This window comes from Macaca nemestrina, chromosome 10 (genome assembly GCF_043159975.1).
Source record: "Macaca nemestrina isolate mMacNem1 chromosome 10, mMacNem.hap1, whole genome shotgun sequence".
Taxonomy (NCBI): Eukaryota; Metazoa; Chordata; class Mammalia; order Primates; family Cercopithecidae; genus Macaca; species Macaca nemestrina.
The window spans coordinates 56776547-56790803 of NC_092134.1; the positions used below are offsets into that span (position 1 = coordinate 56776547).

Sequence of the window (14257 nt, forward strand, 5' to 3'; positions counted from 1 at the left end):
TTGGTTTTCTGTTCTTGCGATAGTTCGCTGAGAATGATGGTTTCCAGCTGCATCCATGTCCCTACAAAGGACACGAACTCATCCTTTTTTATGGCTGCATAGTATTCCATGGTGTATATGTGCCACATTTTCTTAATCTAGTCTGTCATTGATGGACATTTGGGTTGGTTCCAAGTCTTTGCTATTTTGAATAGTGCCACAATAAACATACATGTGCATGTGTCTTTATAGCAGCATGATTTATAATCCTTTGGGCATATACCCAGTAATGGGATGGCTGGGTCAAATGGTATTTCTAGTTCTAGATCCTTGAGGAATCGCCACACTGTCTTCCACAATGGTTGAACTGGTTTACAGTCCCACCAACAGTGTAAAAGTGTTCCTATTTCTCCACATCCTCTCCAGCACCTGTAGTTTCCTGATTTTTTAATGATTGCCATTCTAACTGGTGTGAGATGGCATCTCATTGTGGTTTTGATGTGCATTTCTCTGACAGCTAGTGATGATGAGCATTTTTTCATGTGTCTGTTGGCTGCGTGAATGTCTTCTTTTGAGAAATGTCTGTTCATATCCTTCACCCACTTTTTGATGGGGTTGTTTGTTTTATTCTTGTAAATTTGTTTGAGTTCTTTGTAGGTTCTGGATATTAGCCCTTTGTCAGATGGGTAGATTGCAAAAATTTTCTCCCATTCTGTAGGTTGCTTGTTCACTCTGATGGTAGTTTCTTTTGCTGTGCAGAAGCTCTTTAGTTTAATTAGATCCCATTTATCAACTTTGGCTTTTGTTGCCGTTGCTTTTGGTGTTTTAGACATGAAGTCCTTGCCCATGCCTATGTCCTGAATGGTATTACCTAGGTTTTCTTCTAGGGTTTTTATGGTTTTAGGTCTAACATTTAAGTCTCTAATCCATCTTGAATTAATTTTTGTATAAGGAGTAAGGAAAGGATCCAGTTTCAGCTTTCTACTTATGGCTAGCCAGTTTTCCCAGCACCATTTATTAAATAGGGAATCCTTTCTCCATTTCTTGTTTTTGTCAGCTTTTTGTCAAAGATCAGATGGTTGTAGATGTGTGGTATTATTTCTGAAGGCTCTGTTCTGTTCCATTGGTCTATATCTCTGTTTTGGTACCAGTCCCATGCTGTTTTGGCTACTGTAGCCTTGTAGTATAGTTTGAAGTCAGGTAGCATGATGCCTCCAGCTTTGTTCTTTTGACTTAGGATTGTCTTGGCAATGTGGGTTCTTTTTTGGTTACATATGATCTTTAAAGTGATTTTTTCCAATTCTGTGAAGAAAATCATTGGTAGCTTGATGGAGATGGTATTGAATCTATAAATTACCTTGGGCAGTATGGGATTTTCACGATATTGATTCTTCCTATCCATGAGCATGGTATGCTCTTCCATTTGTTTGTGTCCTCTTTTATTTCACTAAGCAGTGGTTTGTAGTTCTCCTTGAAGAGGTCCTTCACATCCCTTGTAAGTTGGATTCCTAGGTATTTTATTCTCTTTGAAGCAATTGTGAATGGGAGTTCACTCATGATTTGGCTCTCTGTTTGTTATTGGTGTATAAGAATGCTTGTGATTTTTGCACATTGATTTTGTATCCTGACACTTTGCTGAAGTTGTTTATCAGCTTAAGGATATTTTGGGCTGAGATGATGGGGTTTTCTAAATATACAGTCATGTCATCTGCAAACAGGGACAATTTGACTTCCTCTTTTCCTAGTTGAATACCCTTTATTTCTTTCTCCTGCCTGATTGCCCTGGCCAGAACTTCCAACACTATATTGAATAGGAGTGGTGAGAGAGGGCATCCCTGTCCTGTGCCAGTTTTCAAAGGGAATGCTTCCAGTTTTTGCTCATTCAGTATGATATTGATTGTGGGTTTGTCATATATAACTGTTATTATTTTGAGATACGTCCCATCAATACCGAATTTATTGAGAGTTTTTAGCATGAAGGGCTGTTGTGGAATTTTGTCAAAGGTCTTTTCTGCTTCTATTGAGATAATCATGTGGTTTTTGTCTTTGGTTCTGTTTATATGCTGGATTACGTTTATTGATTTGCGCATATTGAACCAGCCTTGTATCCCAGGCATGAAGCCCACTTGATCATAGTGAATAAGCTTTTTGATGTGCTGCTGGATTCAGTTTGCCAGTATTTTACTGAGGATGTTTGCATCGATGTTCATCCGGGATATTGGTCTAAAATTCTCTTTTTTTGTTGTGTCTCTGCCAGCCTTTGGTATCAGGATGATGTTGGCCTCCTAAAATGAGTTAGGGAGGATTCCCTCTTTTTCTATTGATTGGAATGGTTTCAGAAGGAATGGTACCAGCTCCTCCTTGTACCTCAGGTAGAATTCAACTGTGAATCTGTCTGGTCCTGGACTTTTTTTGGTTGGTAGGCTATTAATTATTGCTTCAATTTCAGAGCCTGTTATTGGTCTATTCAGGGATTCAACTTCTTCCTCGTTTAGTCTTGGGAGAGTGTATGAGTCCAGGAATTTATCCATTTCTTCTAGGTTTTCTAGCTTATTTGCATAGAGGTGTTTATAGTATTCTCTGACGGTAGTTTGTATTTCTGTGGAGTCGGTGGTGATATCCCCTTTATCATTTTTTATTGCATCTATTTTATTCTTCTCTCTTTTCTTCTTTATTAGTCTTGCTAGCTGTCTATCAATTTTGTTGATCTTTTCAAAAAACCAGCTCCTGGATTCATTGATTTTTTTTGAAGGGTTTTTGTGTCTCTTTCTCCTCCAGTTCTGCTCTGGTCTTAGTTATTTCTTGCCTTCTGCTAGCTCTGAATGTGTCTGCTCTTGCTTTTCTAGTTCTTTTAATTGTGATGTTAGGGTGTCAATTTTAGATCTTTCCTGCTTTCTCTTGTGGGCATTTAGTGCTATAAATTTCCCTCTACACACTGCTTTAAATGTATCCCGGAGATTCTGGTATGTTGTGTCTTTGTTCTCATTTCAAAGAACATCTTTATTTCTGCTTTCATTTTGTAATGTACCCAGTAGTCATTCAGGAGCAGGTTGTTCAGTTTCCATGTAGTTGAGTGGTTTTGAGTGAGTTTCTTAATCCTGAGTTATAGTTTGATTGCACTGTGGTCTGTGAGACAGTTTGTTATAATTTGTTTTTTTTTTTTTTTTTTTTTTTTTTTTACGTTTGCTGAGGAGTGCTTTACTTCCAACTAGGTGGTCAATTTTGGAGTAAGTGCGATGTGGTCCTGAGAAGAATGTATATTCTGTTGATTTGGGGTGGAGAGTTCTGTAGATGTCTATTAGGTCCACTTGGTGCAGAGCTGAGTTCAATTCCTGGATATCCTTGTTAACTTTCTGTCTTGTTGATCTGTCTAATGTTGACAATGTGGTGTTAAAGTCTCCCATTATTATTGTGTGGGAGTCTAAGTCTCTTTGTAAGTCTCTAAGGACTTGCTTTATGAATCCGGGTGCTCCTGTATTGGGTGCATATATATTTAGGATAGTTAGCTCTTCTTGTTGAATTGATCCCTTTACCATTATGTAATGGCCTTCTTTGTCTCTTTTGATCTTTGTTGGTTTAAAGTCTGTTTTATCAGAGATTAGGATTGCAACCCCTGTCTTTTTTTGTTTTCCATTTGCTTGGTAGATCTTCCTCCATCCCTTTATTTTGAGCCTATGTGTGTCTCTGCATGTGAGATGGGTCTCCTGAATACAGTAAACTGATGGGTCTTGACTCTTTATCCAATTTGCCAGTCTGTGTCTTTTAATTGGACCATTTAGCCCATTTACATTTAAGGTTAATATTGTTATGTGTGAACTGATCCTGTCATTATGATGTTAGCTGGTTATTTTGCTCATTAGTTGATGCAATTTCTTCCTAGCATCGATGGTCTTTACATTTTGGCATTTTTTTGCAGTGGCTGGTACCGGTTGTTCCTTTCCATGTTTAGTGCTTCCTTCAGGAGTTCTTGTAGGGCAGGCCTGGCGGTGACAAAATCTCTCAGCATTTGCTTGTTTGTAAAGGCTTCTTATTTCTCCTTCACTTATGAAACTTAGTTTGGCTGGATATGAAATTCTGGGTTGAAAATTCTTTTTTTTAAGAATGTTGAAAATTGGCCCCCACTCTCTTCTGGCTTGTAGAGTTTCTCCCAAGAGATCCACTGTTAGTCTGATGGGCTTCCCTTTGTGGGTAACTCGACCTGTCTCTCTGGCTGCCCTTAACATTTTTCCTTCATTTCAACTTTGGTGAATCTGACAATTATGTGTCTTGGAGTTGCTCTTCTCAAGGAGTATCTTTGTGATGTTCTCTGTACTTCCTGAATTTGAATGTTGGGCTGTCTTGCTAGGTTGGGGAGGTTCTCCTGGATAATATCCTGAAGAGTGTTTTCCAGCTTGGTTCTGTTCTCCCCATCACTTTCAGGTACACCAATCAGATGTAGATTTGGTCTTTTCACATAGTCCCATATTTCTTGGAGGTTTTGGTCGTTTCTTTTTACTCTTTTTTCTCGAAACTTCTATACTCGCTTCGTTTCATTCATTTGATCTTCAATCACTGATACCCTTTCTTCCAGTTGATCGAATCAGTTACTGAAGCTTGTGCATTTGTCACGTAGTTCTCATGCCATGGTTTTCAGCTCTATCAGGTCATTTAAGGACTTCTCTACATTGGTTATTCTAGTTAGCCATTCATCAAATCTTGTTTCAAGGGTTTTAGTTTCTTTGCAATGGGTTCAAACTTCCTCCTTTAGCTTGCAGAAGTTTGATCGTCTGAAGCCTTCTTCTCTCAATTCGTCAAGGTCATTCTCTGTCCAGCTTTGTTCTGTTGCTGGCGAGGAGCTGCGTTCCTTTGGAGGGGGAGAGGCACTCTGATTTTTAGAATTTTCAGCTTTTCTGCTCTGTTTTTTCCCCATCTTTGTGGTGTTATCTACCTTTGGTCTTTGATGATGGTGACGCACAGATGGGGTTTTGGCGTGGATGTCCTTTCTGTTTGTTAGTTTTCCTTCTAACAGTCAGGACCCTCAGCTGCAGGTCTGTTGGAGTTTGCTGGAGGTCCATTCCAGACCCTGTTTGCCTGGGTATCAGCAGCGGAGGCTGCAGACGAGTGAATATTGCTGAACAGCAAATATTGCTGCCTGATCATTCCTCTGGAAGCTTCGTCTCAGAGTGGTACCCAGCCGTGTGAAGTGTGAGGTGCCAGTCTGCCCCTAGTGGGGAGTGTCTCCCAGTTAAGCTATTCGGGGGTCAGGTACCCACTTGAGCGGGCAGTCTATCCTTTCTCATATCTCAAACTCCATGCTAGGAGAACCACTACTCTCTTCAAAGCTGTCAGACAGGGACATTTAAATCTGCAGAGGTTTCTGCTGCCTTTTGTTTGGCTATGCCCTGTCCCCAGAGGTGTAGTCTACAGAGGCAGGCCAGCCTCTTTGAGCTGCGGTGGGCTCCACCCAGTTCGAGCTTCCCAGCTGCTTTGTTTAACTACTCAAGCCTCAGCAATGGCGGGCACTCCTCCCCCAGCCTGCCGCCTTGCAGTTAGATCTCAGACTGCTGCGCTAGCAATGAGGGAGGCTCTGGGGGCATGGGACCCTCCGAGCCAGGCGCAGGATATAATCTCCTGGTGTGCTGTTTGCTAAGACCCTTGGTAAAGCGCAGTATTAGGGTGGGAGTGACCCAATTTTCCAGGTGTTGTGTGTCATGGTTTCCCTTGGCTAGGAAAGGGAATTCCCTTCCCCCTTGCGCTTCCCAGGTGAGGCAATGCCTCGCCCTGCTTCGGCTCTCACTCGGTGGGCTGCACGCACTGTCCTGCACCCACTGTCTGACAGGCCCCATGAGATGAATCCAGTACCTCAGTTGGAACTGCAGAAATCACCTGTCTTCTGTGTTGCTCACGCTGGGAGCTAGAGGCTGGAGCTGTTCCTATTCAGCTGTCTTGGAACCACCCCTTATTTTTCACATATTTATCATTTCAACACCTGTGCTGTTCTGATGATATGGCATGGATGCCAATAAGAACCCACTCTGCACTTGGGCATGTACAACCTGGAAGAGTAAAGAAATTAACACTCTTTGGGACAATCCTTGACTGTGCTTGTAATCTATTGCTGCATAACAAGTTACCAAATCTAGCAGCTTAAAACAATAACATGTATTATATCCCAGTTTCTGTGGTCAAGAGTACAGACACAGTTTATTTGGATTTTCTGCTTCCAGGTCTCTCCAGGCTAGAGTCAATGCATCAGGTGGGCTGTGTTCTCATTGGGAAGCTCATCTGCTCCCAAGGTTACATAGGTTGCTGAAAGAATTTATTTCATTGAGGATATAAGACTGAAAGCTTTAGTGTGTTGGCTGGCTGTCAGCTGGAGGTGCCACTAGCTCCTAGAATCCATTCAAGTTGCCTGCCATGTGGTCTACTCCATAGGCAGCAACATAGCAGTTTGCTTCTTCATGGCCAGCAGAAGAATCTACTAGCAATATGAAGTCTTACATAACGTAATGTTATAAGAATGCCATTCTGTCACTTTTGCCATATTCTATAAGTTAGATGCTTCACAGATTCCTCCCGTATTCGTGGGATGTAATTAACAAGGGCATTAATAACAGCAAGTGGAGGTCATTGGAGAATCAGCCTAGGTTCTGTCTGCCAGTCTTCCCTCAGGCCCTCCCATATGAAATATATGGTTTCTCCCCTTCCAAGATTCCTGTATTAGTCCATTTTCACACTGCTGATAAAGACATACCTGAGACTGGGAAGAAAAGGAGGTTTAATTGGACTTACATGGCTGGGGAAGCCTCAGAATCATGGTGAGAGGTGAAAGGCACTTCTTACATGGTGGTGGCAAGAGAAAATGAAGAAGATGCAAAAGTGGAAACCCCTGATAAAATCCCTCATAAAACCATCAGATCTCATGAGACTTATTTGCTACCATGAGAACAGTATGGGGGAACCACCCCCATGATTCAAATTATCTCCCACCAGGGCCCCTCCCACAGCCCATGGGAATTGTGGGAATACAATTCAAGATGAGATTTGGGTGGGGACACAGAGCCAAACCATATCAGTTCCCAAGAGTTTCATTCATTATACCATCAGCTCAAATTCTGAAATTTCATCACGTGAATGAAGTCCAGGTGCAGATGAACCTCCTACGTATAACCTGTTAAGTAAAGCTCCTGGACACAGTTTTTCTCTAACTATGGACCTGTGAAACCAAGCAAATGAGTTATCTGCCTCCAACACACCCAACATACAATGGTGGGACAGACACAGGATAACAGCTATAGACATTCCAGTTTAAAAATAGGGGAAATGCACAGTAAAAAGGAGTCACTGGTCTATAGAAGTTTTGAAATACAACTGAATTTATTGGAAGTTCCTTAATCAGGTTTCTAGGCTTGGGAATGATCCTTCATGGCTCTTGGCTCTGCTTTCTGGGTTCTTAGTTCCACCATCTGAGTCATTCTTCCTTTTTCATGGAAGGTAGCATGTGTTTGCAGATGAGTAGTTTTATCAGCCTGCTTTCTGCCAGTAAAATTTTGGAGGTCTGACATCCTCTTTTCATTTTCTAGTCTTTTTTTCTGTCTTATTCCAAGTTGGCACTGTTTCTGCAGAAATAATTTTCTCAAGAATGTTGTGGTTCTGTATGTATTTCAGTGGCATTTACTCTTATCAGACAAAGGCCACATCTACAGATTGTTTCAAAAATAATTCCATCTCCTTTAAGCTTCCTAGAGGCTCAATAGTTTGAGAAGATCTGAGGCATACCCTTGGATCTTTTCAAATCTAAGTGCCGTCTCTTGAAATATACCTGAATACTTGGACCTTTGATGTTTCTGGGGCTTTAACAAAGATTATAGAGTAACTTCAAGGGCATTTTCTCTAGAGTAGGCTTTTCTGACAGTGCCCAAAAGCCATCTCCAATTGTCAATATTTTTTGCCATCTGGGGAGGATGAGGATTTTTTAAATTATCAAGTACTGATTCCTTTTTGCTTAATAGTTCTTCTCTCAATTTGTCTCTTTTCTTGCACTTTCCTGTAAGTAGCAAGAAGAAACCAGTTGTCCCCTTCAACCTTTGCTTGGAAATCTCCTTAACTATATAATCAAATTCATCCATTTACAAATTCTGCTTTCAACATAATTGTAAGAAATAATTTCACTAAGCTTTATACCAGTACATAACAAGGATCTCCCTTCTTCCAGTTTCCTATAGCATGTTCCTTACTTCCTTCTGAGTCCTCAACAGCAGTCTTCTACTGACAGTTTGTTGGCAGTGATTTGGGTTTTGTCTATCATACTTTTCAAGCATTCTTCTAATCTCTGCCCACTGATCAGTTTCAAAGCCACAGATATATTTTTACATATGTATTACAGCAGCATTCTATCTCTAGGCACCAAAATCTGTATTAGTTTTCCAATTCGATGTAACAAATTAACACAAATTGAACAGGTTAAAATAACACACATTTACCATCTCTCTGTAGGTCAGGAGTCCAGATACAGTTTAGTTGGGTTTTCTACCTTGGGGTCTCTCCAGGCTACAGTGAAGGTGTTGGCTGGACCATGTTCCCATCTGGAAGTATGAAGAAAGAAAAATCTTCTTCCAAACTCTCTCAGGTTGTTGGGAGAATTCATTTCCTTACAGTCGTAGGACTAAGAGCTTCAGGATTTTGTTTTGTTTTGTTTCTGCTGGCTCTCAGCTTCTACAAACCACCTCTGAGTTCTTTGTCATGTGGTCCTCTCCGATAGGCAGTTCTTAACATAACAACTTGCTTCCTCAAGACCAGCAGGAAAGTGAGAGAGTGGGTCTGCTATCAAGACAGATTCTTATATAACATAATCATGGGAGTGATATCCCATCACGTTTGTCATATATTGTAATGCATGTATTACATTACATCATGGGAGTAACATCCTATCACCTTTGCCTTATTCTTCTGGCTGGAAGCAGTTCACAAATTCTACCCAGGCTTAGGGTGAGGGGCATAAAGAAGGTCATTAATACCAGAACGCAGAGATCATTGGGGGTTACCTTAGGATATGTCTGCCACATTGGGGGAAGGCAGACAATTCTAGGTAGCTATTCAAAGATCCAGAGAAATGAGCCTGAGTTACCTATAACAATGTTCACATTGATGAATGAGTTAGCTTTTCTTCCTTTCATGTCTTAGTTTTCCTGGCCCCCTACTCCTATTCACTGGGATCTCTTCCCAAAATCAACTGTCCGCACATAAGTTATTGTCTCAGACTCCAATTTCAGGAAAGAAGCCAGGCTAAGATAGCAGAAGAGAATAAACTTGTATAAATGGTATGCTACAAGTTAGGAGGGATGGTAGGCAGGAGGTTCTCCTCCCCAGAAATTAATTACCCCCTACCCATATATTTCTCTGGACTATAATGAGGCAGTGCTAAAAGTTCATGGAAGAAAGCATGCTACAGTTGCCTTCTCTGTACAGATTTCAAGATACATCATCTTAACTCTCTCTTTCATAAAATTAGAATTGGCCCAAGATACTAAATTGGGCTAGGCTGGCCAGTGGGGTTCAAGTAGTTTCCATTGCAGGGAGAGACCTTTAAAAAGCATAAACCTGGCAGAGCTCAAAAAAGAGCAACAGAAGTATTTGAATACAAGGGATAAAATTATTAAAGAACATTTTTCACAAATAAGCCTTGTTTCTTCAATTATCTCTATTTCCACCATGCCTGCTATCTCAAGTGATGACTATCACTCTACTCTGGCCAAGTTATATGTCAAATCACAAAGGTGAAATGAGATGACTGTCTGGTCATATGTTTGAGGGGGAGGAATGGAATTACAAAGAAAGGGAGACCATGACACTTGGAGGAAGAGTTATGAGGAAAGAAAACCAATGGGGTGCTTAAGAAAAGGACTTGAGTCAGAGTCAGCTGGATACCATGTCTAACACAGTGAACTATGATAATCCTCACAAAACATTTCTAAAATGATTGCCTTAGGATTACACTGGCTTCATGGCCAGGGTTCTCACTTCCTTTTCTTAGAATTAAGTTGATGCTCTTTGAAATGTCTAAAGATAGATGACTACCAATGGTAGTCAACCCTGAGGTTTTGTATGTACAGGCCCAGCACTCAGCTAAGTGTTTTGTATGCAATTGCACAACATCTTTATGAGGATAGATGCTATTATTATCTGTTTCTCTAAGCATGGGGAAACTGTTAACCTCAGGATGTTGAGTAACTTGCCCAACATCATACAGCTAGTAAATGACAGAGCCAAGATCCAAGATCTAGGCTGTCATCTGGTGACTTAAAAGGTTAAGCTTTTTGCTATTTTTTTTTTTTGAGGCTCCATTGCTCAAGTTTAAGTGCTGAGTGCAGTGGTGCGATCTAAGCTTACTGCAACCTCCGTCTCCCAGGTTCAAACAATTCTTCTGCCTCAGCCTCCCAAGTAGTTGAGATTACAGGCACGCACCACCATGCCTGCCTAATCTAAGGCAGGAACAGAAAACCAATATTGCATGTTCTCACTTATAACTGAGAGCTAAATGATGAGAATTCATGGACACAAAAAGGGGAACAACAGACACTGGGGCCTACTTGAGGGTGGAGGGTGAGGAGAGAGAGAGGAGTAGAAAAAATAACTTTTGGGTACTAGGCTTAGTACCTGGGTAATGAAGTAATCTGTAAACCAAATCCCCATGACATGAGTTTACCTATAATAACAAACCTGCACAAGTACTCCTCAACCTAAAACAAAAGTTAAAGAAGAAAGAAAGGGAGCCTGTGAAGCCCTCCTACATCTCATCCTGTTCTCCCACTGATCTAGCTTAAAGTTTTCCTGCTGCAACGTTTCACCCTATACCAGGTGGTGGGGGAAAAAAAAGAATTTTGGATTAACTTACATATCTCAATTGAGCATTGGAAGTCTACTGTGAATTCATCTGATGAAAAAGTTGAATGCATCTCTTCAGAAGTTTATCATTATCATCTGCAATCTACTGAGAACTTTCTAAAAAATGAATCCTGCAATTGTATGGCCAGCAGGGGGCAACTAAATACTTCCCAAAACAGCATCTTGTATAAGAGAACAAGTTAAAATTGGAGACTGTTAGCATTCTCAGCTGTGTAGGAGAGCTGACTTCCTTTAAAATAATTAACACCTAGACACATTCTCACAATACTGAATTTGTGAAGATAATTGGAACAGTTTCCTAAGTAGACAGATTATAAAACCACATTCTGGGGCCTGTATATGGCAGATTTGTTTTGGCTGTTTTTTCAGTCCACAAGGTTCCTTGAAAAAATTTATGTATTTCATGATCAATAGCTTTGTAAAACTTCTTGTATTATAGAAAATATAATGAACCTTGATTTATTTCTGTAGGTTATTTTAGAATTCTGCTATTTTTACTTAACATTCAAAGATAAAAGTAAATAGGGATTGCAGAGGATCTTGTTCTTAAAGTATAATAAAGTATCATTTCTTAGCCCTGTTTTATAGAACTAATTTTTAAGCTTGTTATATTAGTTAGGGTTGTCCAGAGAAACCAAACCAACAGAATGTATATACACATACATATTATAGATATAGATGTTTATTTTAAGGAACTGGCACACATGATTGTGGGGACTCAGTTTCTGTTTGAGTCCAAAGGCAACCTGCTGGCAGAACTCCTTCTTTATCTGGGGAGGTCAGTCTCTGATTTATGAAGGCCTTCAACTGATTGATGAGGCCCATCCACATTATGGAAAGTAATCTGCTTTACTCAAAATCCACTGGTTAAAATGTTAATCTTATCCAAAAACGCCTTCGCCAAAACATTCAGAATAATGTTTAACCAAATATCTGGATACCACAGCCTAGCCAAGTTGACAGATAAAATAACCATCACAGTTGCCTATTTCTTTACATCACAGTCTCAAAGTTGTAGGAGATCTATATGGTGAAATAGCTCAACCCTCCTCCAGATGCAGCTGCAATGCCTGGCACAAAGAAAGCATTTAGCAAATATACGCTGATTTGAATTGAACTGAATGTATATGAATTGGATTAAATATCCCTAGTGGTGGTTATGTTCTGCCAGGTTTCCAGCGCGGTGCTGGGGGGCAATGGAAGACACAGGTTAAGCACAAGCTCTGGAGTCAGATTGCTCAGGTCCACATAATGAGGCTCCCCTGCTTACCTTATATATACCTTTGGATGAATAACTTACTTTTTCTAAGCCTCCATTTCTTCACCTGTAAAAAAACAACAGTCATAATAGCTATTTATGCTAGATATTGCTTTCTGGCCTCACAGTGGATTGACTGTATTCGTCAGCAACCCTGCAACTGAATGGAGCCATGCGACTTGGTCTGGCCAGTGAAAACTGTAGAGTTTATGTGTGTCACCTTCAGGATGTGGCAGTAAAAGTTCGATATGAAATTCTTTTCTTTCCCGACTGCGGCAACCACGGAAAAAGATTCATCTTAAGAGAGCAGCACCACAAGGTTGAAGCTGCCTGGATTATCATGTTGTTGCACGGAAGACAGTTGCCTGGAGAGCTGCCCGCAGCCGGAGCTAACTTTTTGTTAAACACTTACTTTTTCTCCCAACTGCAGCATAATCTAGACTATTCTCATGTATTGTCTCACAGAATTGTTTTGAGGATTCAATCAGATATTGTTTTGCAGGAAACTGCTCATTTGACAAGTCATAAGCACTCAAATGTTATAACTATGATATTTCATTGCCTTGATCATTATAGCAATTCAAAACTCAAACAATAAAATTAGAGTACCAGGTAACTTTTGTTTAAAGTATTAGTATTCTAATTCTTTAAACTTCTCCTCCGAACGCTGCCTGGCACACAGTAGGCATTCATAAATAAACCCTTTTTTTTTTTGAGACAGGGTCTTACTCTGTCACCCAGGCTGTAACATGGTGCTACAACCAAGGCTTACTTTAGCCTTGACCTCCTGGGCTCAAGCAATCCACCTGTGTTGGAATCCCAAGACACTGGGATTACAGACATAAGCAGCCACACATGGCTTCTGGGATATTTTATTCCCTTACTGTTAGACTGGCAAGATTCAAATTTATTTCTTTTGCTAGACCAAGGTTCTCATTAAACAACTACTTTTGATTAGAGTTACCTATTAAAAAATGTATTACTATCCTGTCATCAAGGGGGCTTAGGCAGTGATGGCTGCTCACACATCTTAACTCTTCCCTGAATTCAGACCCAACTGATAGGAAGCCAAAAAGATAAAACACCAACTTTAGTTGGCACGGTGGCTCATGACTGTAAACCCAGCACTTACAGAAGGCCGAGGTAGGAGAGCTGCTTGAGTCCAGGAGTTCAAGATCAGCCTAGCATAGGGAGACTCCATCTCTACAAAATGTTTTAAAAATTAGCCAGGCATGTGGCATATGTCTGTAGTCCCAGCTACTTGGGAGACTGAGGTGGGAGGATTGCTTGAGCCAAGGAGGTAGGGGCTGCAGTGAGCAGTGATATTACACCATTGCACTCCAGCCCGGGTGACAGAGTGAGACTTCATTTCAAAAAAGCTTCTTAAGATAAAGCTGATTGGATGTATTATAAAACACAACCATGACCAGGTTTTTCAATACTTTTTTTTTTATTTTTTTGAGACGGAGTCTCACTCTGTCACCCAGGCTGGAGTGCAGTGGCATGATCTCAGCTCACTGCAACCTCTGCCTTCTGGGTTCAAGCAATTCTCCTGCCTCAGCCTCCCGAGTCTCCCGAGTAGCTGGGACTACAGGCACCTGCCACCATGCCCAGCTAATTTTTGTACTTTTGGTAGAGACGGGGTTTCACCATGTTGGCCAGGGTGGTCAAATACTTAAGTCCAAATGGGTGATGACTCGCCATAGGAGAATTTGAGTCTGCAAGATGGATAGACTTATATAGAATCACTGTTTCATGTTTGGTGAGATCAACAGTAGAAAGAGAGTTGGCCGGGCATGGTGGCTCACGCCTGTAATCCCAGCACTTTGGGAGGCCGAGGTGGGCGGATCACGAGGTCAGGAGATCGAGACCATCCTGTGAATGGTGAAACCCTGTCTCTACTAAAAATATAAAAAATCAGCTGGGTGTGGTGGCGGGCGCCTGTAGTCCCAGCTACTCGGAAGGCTGAGGCGGGAGAATGATGTGAAACCGGGAGGCAGAGCTTGCAGTGAGCCGAGATCGTGCCACTGCACCCCAGCCTGGGTGACGGAGCGAGACTCTGTCTCAAAAAAAAGAGAAAGAAACAAAGAATGAGAGTTAGGCCTCAGGCCTGTTCTAGAAGATAAGCATAGGCCC

At 41.1% G+C, this 14257-nt stretch overlaps 1 long non-coding RNA gene across 1 annotated transcript in view; it reads right to left on the reverse strand.

Annotated features, from left to right (window-relative positions):
- The window catches only part of LOC112425153 (uncharacterized), a 54707-nt gene that overhangs the window by 16745 nt on the left and 23705 nt on the right, over positions 1-14257 (reverse strand). Inside the window, exon 4 of the long non-coding RNA XR_003016173.2 lies at positions 12134-12188. This is a non-coding gene — a long non-coding RNA (uncharacterized lncRNA). The remainder of the gene's footprint in view (positions 1-12133; positions 12189-14257) is intronic.